Here is a 15202-nt window from a genome sequence, read left to right on the forward strand (position 1 = left end):
TATGATGAGAATAATGAGATTAAGGATACAAATTCATAGAAATCAAGAGAAAGGATTATTTCCATGATAAAGAATAAATAGAGGAAGAGTAGCAGAACTTTGCAAACAATGAAACATAAAAACTGAAGGAGAGAAGCAAGTAATCAAGAACTAAAGGTATTAAGCCTGGAGGACCAGGAGAATAGAGTAAGACGGAAGTCAGAGAGAGAGAGAGACAGACAGACAGTCCAGTCTAAGAAAGAGAGGGATTTGTTTTCAACCATGTGATTTCAGGTGCTGGCAAGTCCATCTCACCAGAGGCATAGTTTGGAGCAGGGATAAGAGATGAGACCTGGCAAAGTAGCTTTTGGGATCAATACCATTAAGTTGGCTGAGCCTGAGGGTCTTGAGATTGTGACGGCAGATAGAGATAAGAATGATTCAAACATTTAATCTTAAGCGTTCCATAATTAGCAAGCAGGACAAAAAAGTGATAAGGGTGGTAGATAGAAAATGAAGAGATCACAGAAGTCAAGGTAGGGGAGATCTTTTCAAAACAGAAACGCCAGCAAGCAGGAGAGAATTTAAAGCAGATGAGAACACAGAAAAGTCCGTTGGACGGGCTTCAGAAGCCTTCTCTAAAGCAATTAGAATCTTTGTCAAGGCTAACGGAAAAAAGCTTTACATTAGCTGAGCTCTCTTCCAAAACCCTGGTTTTCAGTCCTTAGACCAACAGGCCAACTGAAGATGTTTGGATTGAGAAGGCTGACTTTTTCCAGCAGATAGAGTCCCAGCAGGAATCCTGGCAGAAGGAAACAGAGACCAGCACGGAGCGGGTGGAGCTCTGGGTGATTCTTGATCAGTGGCCAATGTAAAGAAATCCCAGAAACAAGCCAAGTGACAGGACGCGCAGGGAAATTCACAGGGAGAGCAGCAGAGGATGGAGAAACCATTGCGAAACCATTATTTGGTCTTCATTAAAAAGACAAGCAGAAAAATAGGAATTTAAAATCTGATTTGTCATTTTAAGGACTTACTATTTTTTTTTCCCAATCATTGTTTTCAATATTTTATTGCTTATCTTTAGGGATGGGCAAATATGGAATGGGTCCAGTGGAAAGTTGCCTTTAATTTTTTTGACACGTTTTTGAAAGGAGAATGGGAACAATGTGGACTCAAAGTGGACCCAAAGCCCTCAAACCTTTAGTGGCCTGAACTCAGATCCAATCCTTTTTCTCTGTCATGCCCATTCAACTGTAACGCAGTACCCATTATCTGAAGATTTAGGGGGGAAAATGGAGGATTTTAGTTTTGTCTTCACTGAAATAGCTTTGGGATGATGGAGTCAAATTAGAACTAGTAAGAATCAACTTGCTTTTTCGTGGACATGCGATTTACTTTGTATTTGGCAAGTGTAGGAGTAAAGGGTGTGGCATTTATTCAGCTATGAAAGTCCCTTGAAATTCCCTGCAATTTCATAAAACTGAACAGGTCAGATGCACAAATGCTTCTGAAATCTGTGGAAGGCAACCCCCTAGATCACTCCTGCTGCTGAAAATGACTAAGTTGGATTTTCTGTTTCATCCCTAAGGAGGAAGTTTGACAGATGAGACTGAGAAGTGTAGTATACCAGAGAAGGTGAGGTAGATCAAGGTGGATAAAAACATGACTCAGCTGGGATGAAGATGAAATTTCCCCTCTGATGAGCAGGAACAGAGCAGTGCAGATGGAAATGCAGATGAAGATGAAGTCAGTATATCTTAATCCATTTCAAATATTTTGTTTCTATCCTAATTTCCTTGACCCTCAGAGTCCCAACTTAAAGACTCGGATCCATGCATGGTCCCTTCTTTCTACACCTAAACACATTTTAAAAGTTGAGAAATAACCAAAAACAAGATGTGGGATTCACAGTTAATCAATAACTTCCAACAGGAAAAGGAATGCATAAGTCAAAGACTCTAGTCCATCAAGATAGCTATCAAGCATTGTGCTTATTAGAAGGACTTGCTCATTTTTGCTTAGAGATGAAATAGCTTTTATTATTCACACACATACACACAATGTGTTCTTGCTTCAGGAAGCACCAACATCAGATAGTCAGATTATCAGATAAACTCAGAGATTGGTATTCTGACTAAATTGGCAGTTTCTAAATGTCAAATAGATTAGTTTATCTCAAATCACTGTGGTGCAACCTCATCACAGACTGTCTCTTGAGGGTATACAGGTACAAATATATGGGGAAATAATTTCTTAAATTTAAAATATCAACCTTAAATTTCTTAAAAAAAATAGAGATGGAAATTCTTCAGATTCCTCACCCTTAGAAATTAGACAAAGACTCTTGAATCCCAAGTCTCCTTCACCCTTTGGTTCAATGCCTCCTAACCCTTATGGGACTGAGTAAATTTGTTATCAGAATCAACATGTATCATTTTCCTCTATATCATTAGTGATTAGTTGCACAAAGAATCTGTTTTATACTGTAAAACTAAGTTTACATTGATAAAAACTCTTACGACATTTGCCATAAGAGATAGTGAATATCCTTGCAGTCAGAACGCTATTTAGACTTCCAGTTCTTCAGTGAGGTCCATTGATGGCTTCATGGAGATAGCTGAACTCTGGAAATAGTCACTGAGATTTTGTGCATGTAACATTTTTTTGGAGTGAAGTCCCAAATTTTTAATCAGATTCTGTTAAAGAAGTTAAGAATGATTTAGGACACTATATTAAAAGTATAGGCGTAATGCATCAGTGTGAATCTGGTGCTTTGCCAAAGTTAATAGAATTACCAGTAGATGTATAAGATATTTAACATAATATTAAACAAAATAAGGTAGATCTTTCTATCAAACAAAAATGATAACAGACACTCACTGTTCAATTCAGGTCAATGTTTTGCCTCCTTTCGGATTAAAATTAACAGAGTTTCACATTGTGACTTCAATCTTATCAGAGACTCCTACTTAAAGCAAACAATAGCGCAGTATGAGAAACCTTGATTGTGTAACTTTTGCTCTGGCTGTTTTGGAAATAGCAAATGTCATTTTCTTATTGCTCACCTTCAGTCATGGCAACCTACTCTTACTGGAATTTTCAGAATAGCAACTGCACATTTTTATAAATGTTCATGATTTTTTACTGAAGTAGTACTATTTGACAAAGCGTCTATTATTGATCATTATCATTAGTATGTTATTATCATTCTTATTCAAGAATTCTCAGAATAAATAGTAAACGGGGGACAAAAACCCCACTTGGAAGAACTCCACTTAGAGCTCTGGCAACGCCCCTGAGGTTGGGTTCTCCAAGAAGAGCAGGAATTCAGTTTTCCCTCCTGCGCAACCACGCTTCCCAGGCCCGACGCCCCAGGAGGCGGCCGCGCGCCCCGCGCCCACCCTCCCCGCCCGGGGGAGCGCACCCCCGCTAGGGCCCGCGCTCCCCCAGGCCGCGAACCCACCGCGCGGCGCAGCGGCCGGACGCCGCCTAGCCGGAGGGCTGGCCCGCGCAGCCGGGACGGTCGGGACGCGGGGCGGCCCGCGCGGGGGAGGGAGGAGGCGGCCCCGCCCTGCCCCGCGCCCCGCCCCCGGCGTGGCTACACAGAGGGGCGCCCACGTGCCCAGCCCGCCTTCTGCAGCGCCGCGGCCCGAGCGCTCCTCTCCGCGCCGACCAGCGAGGCGGCGGCAGCTCCTCCAGCCTCCCGGAGCAACGGGCCCCCGACACGCTCCAGCCGCTCGCCCACCGCCGCCCCCTCGGCGCGTCCTTAGCACTGCCCCAGTAAGTTGCCAAGTGTGCCGCCACGCGGAGGGGCCGCCGGCGAGGGGCGGCCTGCGCCGGAGGGGAAAGGGCTGGGCGGGGGCGCGGAGGGCCGCGTCCGGCTGCGCGCAGCTGCCCCGAGGCCGCGCCGCCGCGACTCGGAAAGCGACAGCCCCGGGGCGGCGGGAGGGGGCTGCGGCCGCGGACCTCTGTCTCGAGAGTCTGCGCCTTGCCCGGGCCAGCCCCGTGCAGCCGCGTGTGCCCCAAGGCAGCGGGGTCCGCGGCAGCTGCGAGGGTCGCGGCGACTGGGAGACGGCGGGCACTTCTTGCGGGAGCCGTCGAGGCGCTCTTGTCCGGGGGCGGGGGGCTGGGCACCCATCTCCGGGGGGCGCAAACCCGCTCTCCCCCGCCCCCGTTCTGCGCACTGAGGGGTCCCTGAAGTCGCCTTCCACAGATTCTTGGTTTAAATGTAGAACAGCGCTTGGAGTTCTGGAAGCCTTTCTCGTCCTAGACCTGACCGGGACTGGTAGGACAGGTCAAATGTTGTGATGTGTGTTTGGGGGTTCTTGAAAGTAACGGGTGCAGTTTTAAACACGTTTGAGATGGGCTATATATACCCTTTTAAGCCTCTTCCATGCAGTCTTCAGCTTCGTACGCGAAATGCCATTCTTGATGCTTAGGCGACCCCACGTCCGTCGCGTCGGAATATCTCTTCCTCCGGAGAACTTTCCCACATGCACGGAAGCGTATAACCCAGTCCAGGGAGTAAGGACTTCAGAGACGGTGTCTTCAAGATATTTAAAAATACGCACACGAGTCCTGCGCGTTTTTGTTAAGTGGAGACAGTGCCTAGATTTCAGGAGTAAAAATGGTTCAAACTATTCAGACTTGCATACATTTAGGCAGAACTGCCTCCAAAACGATTTAGTTGACTTTTAGGACTGGTCACAGGTTCAGAAGCCTTCATCCTTTTAATGAGGGGATATCGTCAGATTTTGTTCAGATAGAGCTCTCTGAATGTTGGCGGGGGCTGGCACGTCAAGTGAGTGTGTATGTGACCTCTGACTTGATACTTTTGCACTCTTGCCCCAGCCAGTCCTTAAAACTTCAGTCGCCTCTTTCCCCCCGTAAACTTTTATAATGATTATCTCCCCAGGAAATTGTAAGCAATTGTGTTTGTGCTTTTTCTAAGAGATGTGCAAGATCATAATTTAAGTGTATACGTGCTGATAGCTGTTTTTTCCCTTGTAAATTAAATCCTTTTTTCTTTCAGTTGCACTAAAGCTTGAAATGAAATGATCTTTCGGTGCAGAAGCAAATATGCATTTTTAAATCTTTTTTCCTTTACTAAAAAGTTCCCAGTTAGCTACTCTGGGTTAACCCTAGGAGGCCTCATTATTTATTAGGATTTTTTTCCCCCAGTTTTCTCCCTTGCCCTCACTTGGTTTCCACATTGTGCCGACAGGGGAATGTCATTTACCTTAGGGCATTTTAATCTTTAAGGGTGTGCCATGGCCTTGGAGACCAGAGTAAAACTCTGCCTGATATCCCCTGGGATTCAGTTTGCAGAATCTTTGGCCTCTTTGGCATGTTGTCGGCAAAGCCCTTTTGATTCCGAAATCTCTAATCATTATCAGCGGACTTAGAGTCTGTTAAAGAGAATTAGAGGCTGGGAAAGAAGTCAAGGTAGCTGTTGGGGTTTGAAAAGTCTGAGAACATTCTGGAGTTTTTCATCTTATATTCTCATATATGTATTTTTAAGATTTTCTTGATTTATTTGTCAGAGAGGGAGGGAGAGAGAGGGAGGGAGAGAGCACAAGCAGGGGGAGCTGCAGGCAGAGGGAGAAGCAGGCTCCCTGCTGAGCAAGGAGCCCAGTGTAGGACTAGATCCCAGGACCCTGGGATCCTGACCTGAGCCAAAGGCAGCCGCTTAACTGACTGAGCCTTTTTTGTTTTTTGTTTTTGAACATTTGTGCCAGCAGAAGTTTCAAGGTCTTGCTTTCCGCCACACACCTGCTCGTCTTTGCAGAGTGGGAAAGTGCAAGGTCTCTATTCTGCATGGCCCACCTTTTGTTGTACTACCTTCAGGTTCTTAGCGTTTCTCTTGGCTCTTCTGGCCAGACCTGAGCCCTCATCTGTGGCTGTTTCTGCTCTTTTCAGCCTGCTTTTTCAAAGGGACTCTCTCCCATAGTTTTCCTTTGGTGAGTTCTCCATTTAGCCTAGTTTCTGTCTTCCCTTCTGTTTTGTTTGCTTGCTACTCCACATATCCCTAGCTATAGACCAATATTAGTATTTTTTTTTTAAAGTGTTCAGGGCCATCTGCTGGTTTTACTTTGATGCCCTGTTCAGTGACCGACTTTCAGAACAGAATATTGAAAACATCCTATGTGGCTGGTTGTTTTATTTTCCCAAGCATGATATGAACATGTTGATTTTTAAGGACTGGGTTCCTGTAGACTACTTACTGGATGTCAGAACAAAAGTGACATTTCCAACTGGATAGATTTCTGAACGTTCACATATTTAGTACTGTGTGCCTCATTTGAATATTTTGTCATCCAACTGAATATTAAAAAACTGAGCTAACTGTAGGATTTCCCTTATTGGTAGAACTCATTTAAATGGTTTGGAAAATCTATGTGGTTAACTCATTTCTATATCATTAATCTGAGTATATAAAACCATACCGATAAAGCCTTGATTAAAGAAACCTAATGAAACACTCTTTTCGTTGTCTTCTGTTTTAATAACTTTTCATTCTATTGCCTAACACAGTGTTGACACAGCACATGCTCAGGATGTCTTATTGTTGAGTGAATCCCAACTGATTTCAGTAATTTGAGAAAGGGTCTTATGTTCAAATATATATTTGAATATATATTCCTTCATTGAAAATTACTGGGTCCCTACTCAGTTCTAGGCACCGGACCACCTAAAGTAATGTGTGGCTCCAATTTTGGAAGGATTCTTCAGTTAGTTTACATTTGGGAAACCCTTCATTGATGGATTGATGAGCAGTTATTTTGTTGTTGTAATTTTATATAAAGTAACAATACCTGTAAACAGATGACTTGAGTACCATGTATACTAGAAAGCAGGAATATACTCTTTCATATATGGAGAGGGTGCTTCTTACTGTTCCATCATCAAAAGCACTTATGCTTGACATTTTTGTTTTTGACTGGTAGTTACATATTTGTCCTGATTCTAACATATTCTTTTGCTTGCCTTTTTGGCTGTTGTTTTAGAAGTGGTGTTTGTGGCTGTGGAAATGTTGTAGATGCCATTGACAAAACCAAACCAACAGCTGGGAGTTCATTTCCACCAGCTCTCCGCGGTTGGCCAGGTTCTCAGTAGCTCAGTTAAGATAATCACAACATGATTTATCTATTAATTTTTCTTGTCCAACTTAACAAACATATGTTAATCTGTGGAAACACAGAGTGCACTATTTTTTGTGTATGCTTATGGACTCTTAAACTTTAAATGTTTCTGGGAATGGCCTCTGGGGTCGTGAGTTAACCTTCTCATTGGTAAGTGCCATTAGTATTGACATTTAAGATTTGAGTTAAAGCAGTTTTTGTTTTAAAGGCTGGATTTAAATAGGCGGGTTGCATCTCTTGGTTCCTATTTAGAATTTTACGCTGGATTTCTCTATTCAGGGAAATCTGTAGTTCCGGTTTTCTGGGTGTGTATGGACACACGTTGTTGAAATTCTTGGGGAGTTCTTATATCCAAGATGGAATCATCAGGCTACAGCGTCCTATGTGATGATTTCATTCTGCATGTGTTATAAATTTGATTTTATGCTTCTCTCCATCCCTCTTCAAAAAATAAAATAAATAAAAACAAAACCCATACTTTTCTAGTGCCGCGTATTAGTACCTTTCTTCGCTAGCCAATCTGGGTCTCAGCAGTGAGACAGATGATATAAGAACATTCCTTAACCTTTCTTTCAGGAGTTTAAAAAAAAAAGCCCTGTGTTGTATTCATTTTTGGAATATTTTGTGAACAATACACAGCAAAGAATTTTTATGTCCCTTGTTGATTCTTAGTAGCTTTTCCCACAGTTCTGGGGAAAATTCTTTTCTTTCCTTAACCCAATCTGGCTTCAGGAAGCCTCCCTAGGTCTTTATACAATTATACGTAATACAATCCTGTTTATGCTGTCAAAGCCTCCTTCCTAGTAAGCCTAGTGATCTTGGTGGAGGGAGCTTCATGTCACAAGAATGCTGAATGATGCTGTAATTAAGAGGCTCCCATTTTATTGTTCTACTTTTGCCCCTCCCCCACTTTTTTTTTTAGTTCAGGTTTTAAGGTAAGTGGATGTGTTCTACTGAAAAATAAATGCTCGTCCCTTCAAAAACAATTAAGAAAGAAAGTACACCTGAAACTTTATTTTTTATTATTTTACTTCTGTGTAGACCAAAATGGTTTAGGAGTTGGTATTTTGATCATTAGAGATAAAGATTGGTTGGTTGGGGTCTTTTTTTTTGCCTTGACTCTGGGTATCTAGCTGTTATATGGGTAAACGATGATGATGATGATAGTCACTAGTGAAATAGGGAGAGTGGAGGTAAGCGATAGTGGAACTAAGTGACTGTGTGTTGAAACTTATGGGAAAAAAATGGGGTCTCTTTGCATGTTCAGCCTTAGTTTTGTACATTCAATGTGTGCTGAAGGCAGATTTTCAGAATGCGATTCAATTTCTACTTTTAAAAATCACACTACGATTTCTAGAACTTGAAATATATCTGAGTGGTAGGAATGGGAAATCATCTCTGTATCACATGGAGAGTTTATAACCAAAGCATGTGGGTTATGTTCCCTCCCTCTCCCCATTCCTGCTGTCTGGTTTCCAAAAGAAGGTATGCATTGGGTGGAAACAACTAGATTTTATTTTTTTGTGAAACTAATATGCAAAATTTACCGCAACTCATATGCAGAATTTATAGTTTTAGCAGTTGTGTGTGCATCCAAGTTACTGAATATTGTTTCGATACTTTAGGATTGCCTTGGAATAGGAAATACAACTTTGTCATTTTTGATTCTAAGAATATCTTATGAGAGAAGCTATTTGGAGTCTTCCATGAACAGCAGTTAGTTAATCCATTTTGGATGTGTATGTGTTCTGTGTATTTACTGCCCAGATCTGGAGTTCATTGTATATATTTACTGACCAGATCTGGAGTCCATAGAGAAGCAAAGAATAGATAACTTGGCTCCTGTTCTCTGGGCATTGATCACCCAGTGAAGAAGTTAACAAGTAATCATACGATGGAAAGGGAATGATAAAGCTGCCAGTTGAGTGACACAAATAGCTGAAGGTATCAGGACAAGAGATAACAATCTATTCTAAACTTGACTTTTTAAAAAAAGTATGTGTTACGTTTCTGATATATTGACTAAATGTCCACCTAATTCAGGTATTTTCATCGTTAGAGTTACTGTCATTGCTGTTAAAGCCAATCTTCTTCTCTAGTTGCTCTTTGGTAAAACTTGAGTCACTTGGACTTTAATTTGGCTGAATAGTTACTCACCAAAATATGCATTTGGGAGGGCAATAATACTTATTATTAGTCTGGCAAAATTGTTTACCATTTATTACCCCAGACTTCTGGTAAATTATGTTTAACTATAAATTCAGGCTAGTCTGAAAGGTCTTAGAAGAAATGTTAAAACACATTAGGAGATTATATTTTAGATGGAAATCTTGAAGAATAAAGCCATTCCAAAAGTGCAATCAAATTAAGAACATGAAATTATTTTAATATCTCACTCTAACAGTTGAGTTCTTACATTAGGCATGCGTGGCACATTTTTGCAAATGTAATGAGTTTAAAAACCCATAAAGAACATCTCAACAATGGAAAGATCACAAGAGGTCTTCATCCATCCTCTCATTACTGCTTCTTGCACAGAACATCCGCTCAAGACCAGGAAAGCAGTCCGTGTCTCCACTTGAGTGACAGTTACAATATTTGCTTTCAGCTTGCAATGGACAAGGGATGGACAAAAAGTGCTGATGCCTTGTCTATCCCACATTAGAGAGGAAAGAGCTGATTTGTTAAAAGAAAGCACATTTAGGTTAGTGTCCTACCGTTGACCTAATAGAAGAAAAAAAATATTATTTTTTTTTTTTAGATTTTATTTATTTTATTTGACAGACAGAGATTACAAGTAGGCAGAGAGGCAGGCAGAGAGAGAGGAGGAAGCAGGCTCCCTGCTGAGCAGAGAGCCCAATTCGGGACTCGATCCCAGGACCCTGGGATCATGACCTGAGCCGAAGGCAGAGGCTTAACCCACTGAGCCACCCAGGCGCCCCAAGAAAAAAAATATATTTTATTTAAAATTTTATTTTAAAGATTGTATTCATTTGACATAGAGAGAGAGATCACAAGTAGGCAGAGAGGCAGTCAGAGAGAGAGAGAGGGAAGCAGGTGATGAGCGGAGAGCCCGATGCAGGGCTTGATCCCAGGACCCTGAGATCATGACCTAGCTGAAAGCAGAGGCTTAACCCACTGAGCCACCCAGGCACCCTAGAAAAAAAAATATTTTAAAGAGACTATAAAACCCAAACTATATTTCAGTTCCTGTCAGAGTTCTTGGGTGGTGCACAGAAGGTCTCCATGAAGACACGGAGCCGAGTGCCACATTTTCACCTTCCAGGTTTCGAGGTTCTTGTGAATATGCCATTAAAAACAAAAATGAAAACAACTGATGATTGTTCCTGAGAGGGGGTGGGGATAAGAAGGATTGGTAATTAATTTACATCTTTAGTTTACGAAGACAAATCTTATTAAAAATCTCTTCACACACACACAAAAGATCACTTCACGAGGTTTTTGTTTACTGGACCTTAGCTGCTAATAATTACATTAATCCTAATTATTCATTTGTAGTGTACTGTTGTCAGTGCCATTACTGATTGGTTCACGTCTGACCAATAAATATTTTAAGTTCTTGGGTTCAATGGTGAGTGGATATTCATTGTATTATTATTTTAAAATACTATATGGATAGGAAAACCTTAAATTTCTCCTAAATAAATTAGCAAAAAAAGTCTTTGCAAACGTCTATTGTTCCTTCAAGTAGAGAACGTTTGTATTAAATGAAGTTTTCCCCTTTCATTCAGAAGGGCAGCTTTCTTTAGAGAGTGACTCTTTTTTTCCTCTTGAAATTCACTTTGTGTTCAGTTCTGTATTGTTCCTGGTCTCCTGAAGCAGAGGAGATACTTCTTACTACTTTCTCATGGGGCTCATAGTCTACAAAGATGTCTGCAACTCCATAAAAATCTAAATGAAAACTTATTGATAGTTTGTATCAACTTCGGTGTGACTTCCTCCGGGAAAATCCTGTGCCCGATAAATTCAGGCTAGTCTGTGTAGACTTTTAAAAAAAGATTTTATTCTGTGAAGTGTGTAAAACCTGGTGATTCACAGACCTGTACCCCTGCGGATAAAAATATATGTTTATAAAAAATAAAAAATTAAAAAAAAGATTTTATTTATTTATTAGATACAGAGAGAGAGAGAGATCACAAGTGGGGGGGGGGGGTTGGGGAAGCAGGCCCCCCTGCTGAGCAAAGAGCGGATGCAGGGCTTGATCCCAGGAGCCTGAGATCATGACCTGAGCTGAAAGCAAAGGCTCAACCTGAGCCAAAGGCAAAGGCTTAACCTACTGAGCCATTTTGATGACCATATTAAACAACACAATTTTACATTTGTGTTTGAATCCAACATCAAGTTTGAAGGGGTTTCTTTAATTCTATTGTTCCTTGAGCAGTTGATTGGAAGGATCCAGGGGTGAGATTTGACACTCCATCCTGAGGGCTCCTTAACACTCTGAACGGTCTTGGCCATGTTAGGAATCTAACTTTTTTTTTTTCCCCAGGGCAGTGTATGCATGAAAATCAAGTCCTGTTGGCTGTGGCTAAGCAAGCAAAGTGAGATCGCTAGTTCAGATTTGACCTGTTGCATTGTCATGTTGCATTGTCAGGTTTGACAGGGTGCGAGGCCCTAGACTTATCTGAAGCAGTGACAAGAATAAGAAGCATCATCCAAGCCCAAAACCTACTGAGAGCTCACTTTGCTCATCACCTAAAACAAACAACACGGTTGAGTTTTTCAGTGTATTTCAGCTTAGAGTAAAGATTGAGTGCCCACTCTGTGCCCTGAGGATGTGCCTTATGAATGAGATGCTCTGGTAGCTCACAGTTTAATCACTGTGGAACTCGATGACATTCAGAGTTACTTCCCTACCAAAGCCTCTCCTCTTTGGCTTCTCAATGTATATGACCAATGTACATGAACTTTTTTGTAAGGGAATATAGCGGAATCATTTAATGTATTAATGTAATCATAGTAGAATCATTTTAATATTTATAACTTGAGGTCTTTGCTATTGGGGCAGTCTCTGAAATTTAACTCTCCAGCTCTTAAAAGACTGGACATAGAATCAAATGGGAGAATAAAGAGATTCAGGTTGGAAAGGAAAGGTTGCACTGACTTACTGTCTTTTTAGTGGAAGGTTTCATGACAAGTTTCGTACCATTTGGATCAACTATCTTTGAACATTAGTACCTACAGTTTTTTGATAGAGAAGGAGCCCCTCCTTCTGTCCATTCTGATTATGTTTATATTTTCATGGAAAAAAGGAGAATCATGCATGAAAAATACAAATGCCCCCCTTAATTTCTGTAATGTATCTGGCAGTTTAAGCTGTCCTGAGTTCATACCTAGGGTTTTAGGATCCCACGGGATGAGAATCCTGTGATCCAGAGGCCATTTCAAATCCTTGGAAAAGTATCTTAGGAGAGGATGTTTTGGGGTAGGGTGGGGCCTTCTTGGGTCATCCATCCTTTATTCTTGCTGGTGGAGGGCTGCTCATGGCCTCCACAGAGGAGCTGAGAAAAGGCTCAGAGGTAAGTGTGGCTCCAGTTAAAAGCTGTGACAGTAACCCACTGAAGACCATTCTCATTTCTGCCATCATGGAAGCAGTTGCCTGGCATCAAAGGAACACTTAGGACATCAGTTATCTCCAGCATCAACACCTGTCTTCCACATTCTCATATCTACAGATTTCTATGTCCAGCTATGGACCAGGAAATAGATTTGATTCTAAACTTCACTGAGTCCACTTTAACTAAATAGTTGTAAATATATACATAAATGGGAAGGAAAAAAACTAATGCATAGGAATAGTCAGTGCCCTCTTTTCCCATCTAAAATCAGAGCATCTTTAGAGAGACATTTGAAATCTGACCTGAATGTCTCAGTGTCAGTCTGGTGTGGGTTTTCTTCTAGAAAGCTCTGGAAGTTAAAAAAGGTACAGTTTAATGGAACTAACGAAGTCATGCTGAATTCAAGAGTGACTAGAAAGCAGCCCTGCAGATGCTTAATAATGTGCCTAATGAAGAACAAGATTTTAAAGTGGATTTCTCTACTGAAATTCTTGTCTTTCACAAAACTTGGTAAGTGTTTACAATTTGTAATGTTTTGTTGCAAGGAGCTCTCTTTAAGTACATTACGTTGGTGCCATTGTGGTTGTGTAGGTGGAGTAGGACTTGTGTATGCAGTATTCATCAAGAAAATAGCACAAAGCACATTTGCATGCCATTGAGAAGCAGCAGTGGGTGTTGATACAATTTGTAGTACTAGAGCTTTGAAAACAGATCTTGGGCTGGTGCCTGTTTTAAACTCTCCTGAGAAACAATTTCACCTTTAAAACCAAAATCACTCTTTTGTTAGATGATAAGAGATGCAGAAGGCTTGGTATCCCAAAAATTTGGTTCTACCGCTGGAAAAAATGTTGTGATAGCTGGTTTTGTATTCCAGATCCTAAACTCAGCAATATGTTGAAAAACTGTCCTGTGGATAATTCGTGTGGTTTCTGAGTTCTTGGCACTATGTATATATCAGCCAAACATCATGATAGACCAGTTTGGAAGACAAGGAGGTAAAACTCCTGAGAACGACATTTTAGACCTCTCTTTTTATAGGTTAAGAAATTGAGATCTTTAGAGGTGTAACTTATCTGAAGTTGGAAAGCTAGGCCCAGAGTCAAGAACTGATTTCAAGATTTTGATGCAGCAAAAGCACTGATTTATATCAGACTCTTCTGCTTCTGAAAGCAGATCAGAATCATAATATACCAGGTGTGTGGTAGGAATTTTATAAAGCAAGCGTAATTTTTTAAAAAATTTCTTGAAAATTAACATTTGAATAAGATGTTTTCATATAGTGGCATTCTTATGATGTGAACAATTTTTTTTTTAATGGCTTGCTTTTCAAAAGAAGGAAAAATGTAATCTTAACCTGAAAATAAAATGACTTTAAATGTGGGTTCTAAGCAATCTAAAGTCATTAGGATTTAAACCTCCTCAGTGATGCTTTTAAGCAAGTAAGTTCTGTTTGGAGTGCTATTGTGCTATCTGGAAAAAGAGGGGAAAAAGGCTATTTGATTTTTTTTTTTACTTTTTCTGATTATCGTAGGTAACAGATGGTTTGCACTTAGTTCAGTGAACCAAACAAAGACCAGACTTTGCATAAAATTTCTGTTGATAGTGCATTTTATCTCACTGAAATAGATTGTGTGAACCTTCTGAATAATGAACAGCATATTTACATTATTCTGGTCATTTTCACTGCAGAGTTCAAAATAAATGTGAAAGATAAACCTAGCATTGCCACTTTAAAAGTTATACAATATTTAAAGTATTTTTAAATTTTTACTACAGTGCAAACTCTAGGCATGTTTCATGCCCGACTACTTTCGAAACTGATAAATTGTTCCAGGGACTGGAAACTGCAGGCACTTTGATGTGATTGCACGACATTGGAATAATAGTAACTTAATGTTTTTAAGGATTAGAAACCTTAAGTCCTTGAGAACCCCATCATTTCTCTAATCCCCCAATTTTGAAATTATTTAGTATGATTGCTAATGTTTGACTTTCTGTTGATCGACCAGCCCCTTGATGTTGCTTAACTCTTGTGTGACGTCAAAAGGTGGAGGTGCCAGTCGTGGGAGGCAGGGGGGATGATGCGGCCGCCGCGGGGGTGACTTGGCGAGTGGGGTGGCAGACAGCAGCTGCAAGTGGTAATTGAAAGCTCAGTTGAAAACTTGACTTCGTCATGCACAATTTTAATACATGACCCACTAGATCAGGGGAACTGGTAAAGTTAAACCATATAATTTCACTTATAACTTTGTATGCATGAATCAAATTCAGGCCATTTTCAAGAAGTGGAAGAAAACTGCTCATCTTACTGAACCAAGTGTAGTTTCTATTGCACGACATAAAAGGTGAAAAGAGAATACAAGAATCCAGGGCACCTGGGTGGCTCAGTGGGTTAGGCCTCTGCCTTCGGCTCAGGTCGTGATCCTAGGGTCCTGGGATCAAGCCCCACATCGGGCTCTCTGCTCAGCAGGGAGCCTGCTTCCTCCTCTCTCTGTCTAC

General features: G+C 41.1%; 1 protein-coding gene across 2 annotated transcripts in view; it reads left to right on the top strand.

The window, feature by feature from the left end:
* The first annotated feature begins 3540 nt into the window (after positions 1–3540).
* The window catches only part of SLC7A2 (solute carrier family 7 member 2), a 68678-nt gene continuing 57016 nt past the window's right edge, over positions 3541–15202 (top strand). Inside the window, exon 1 of one of the 2 annotated variants that reach the window (XM_059384505.1) lies at positions 3541–3762. The gene's annotated coding sequence lies outside the window, so the exon portion shown is untranslated. The remainder of the gene's footprint in view (positions 3763–15202) is intronic. The other variant, XM_059384506.1, reaches the window with a different exon arrangement.

Source organism: Mustela nigripes, chromosome 18 (assembly GCF_022355385.1).
Source record: "Mustela nigripes isolate SB6536 chromosome 18, MUSNIG.SB6536, whole genome shotgun sequence".
NCBI lineage: Eukaryota > Metazoa > Chordata > Mammalia > Carnivora > Mustelidae > Mustela > Mustela nigripes.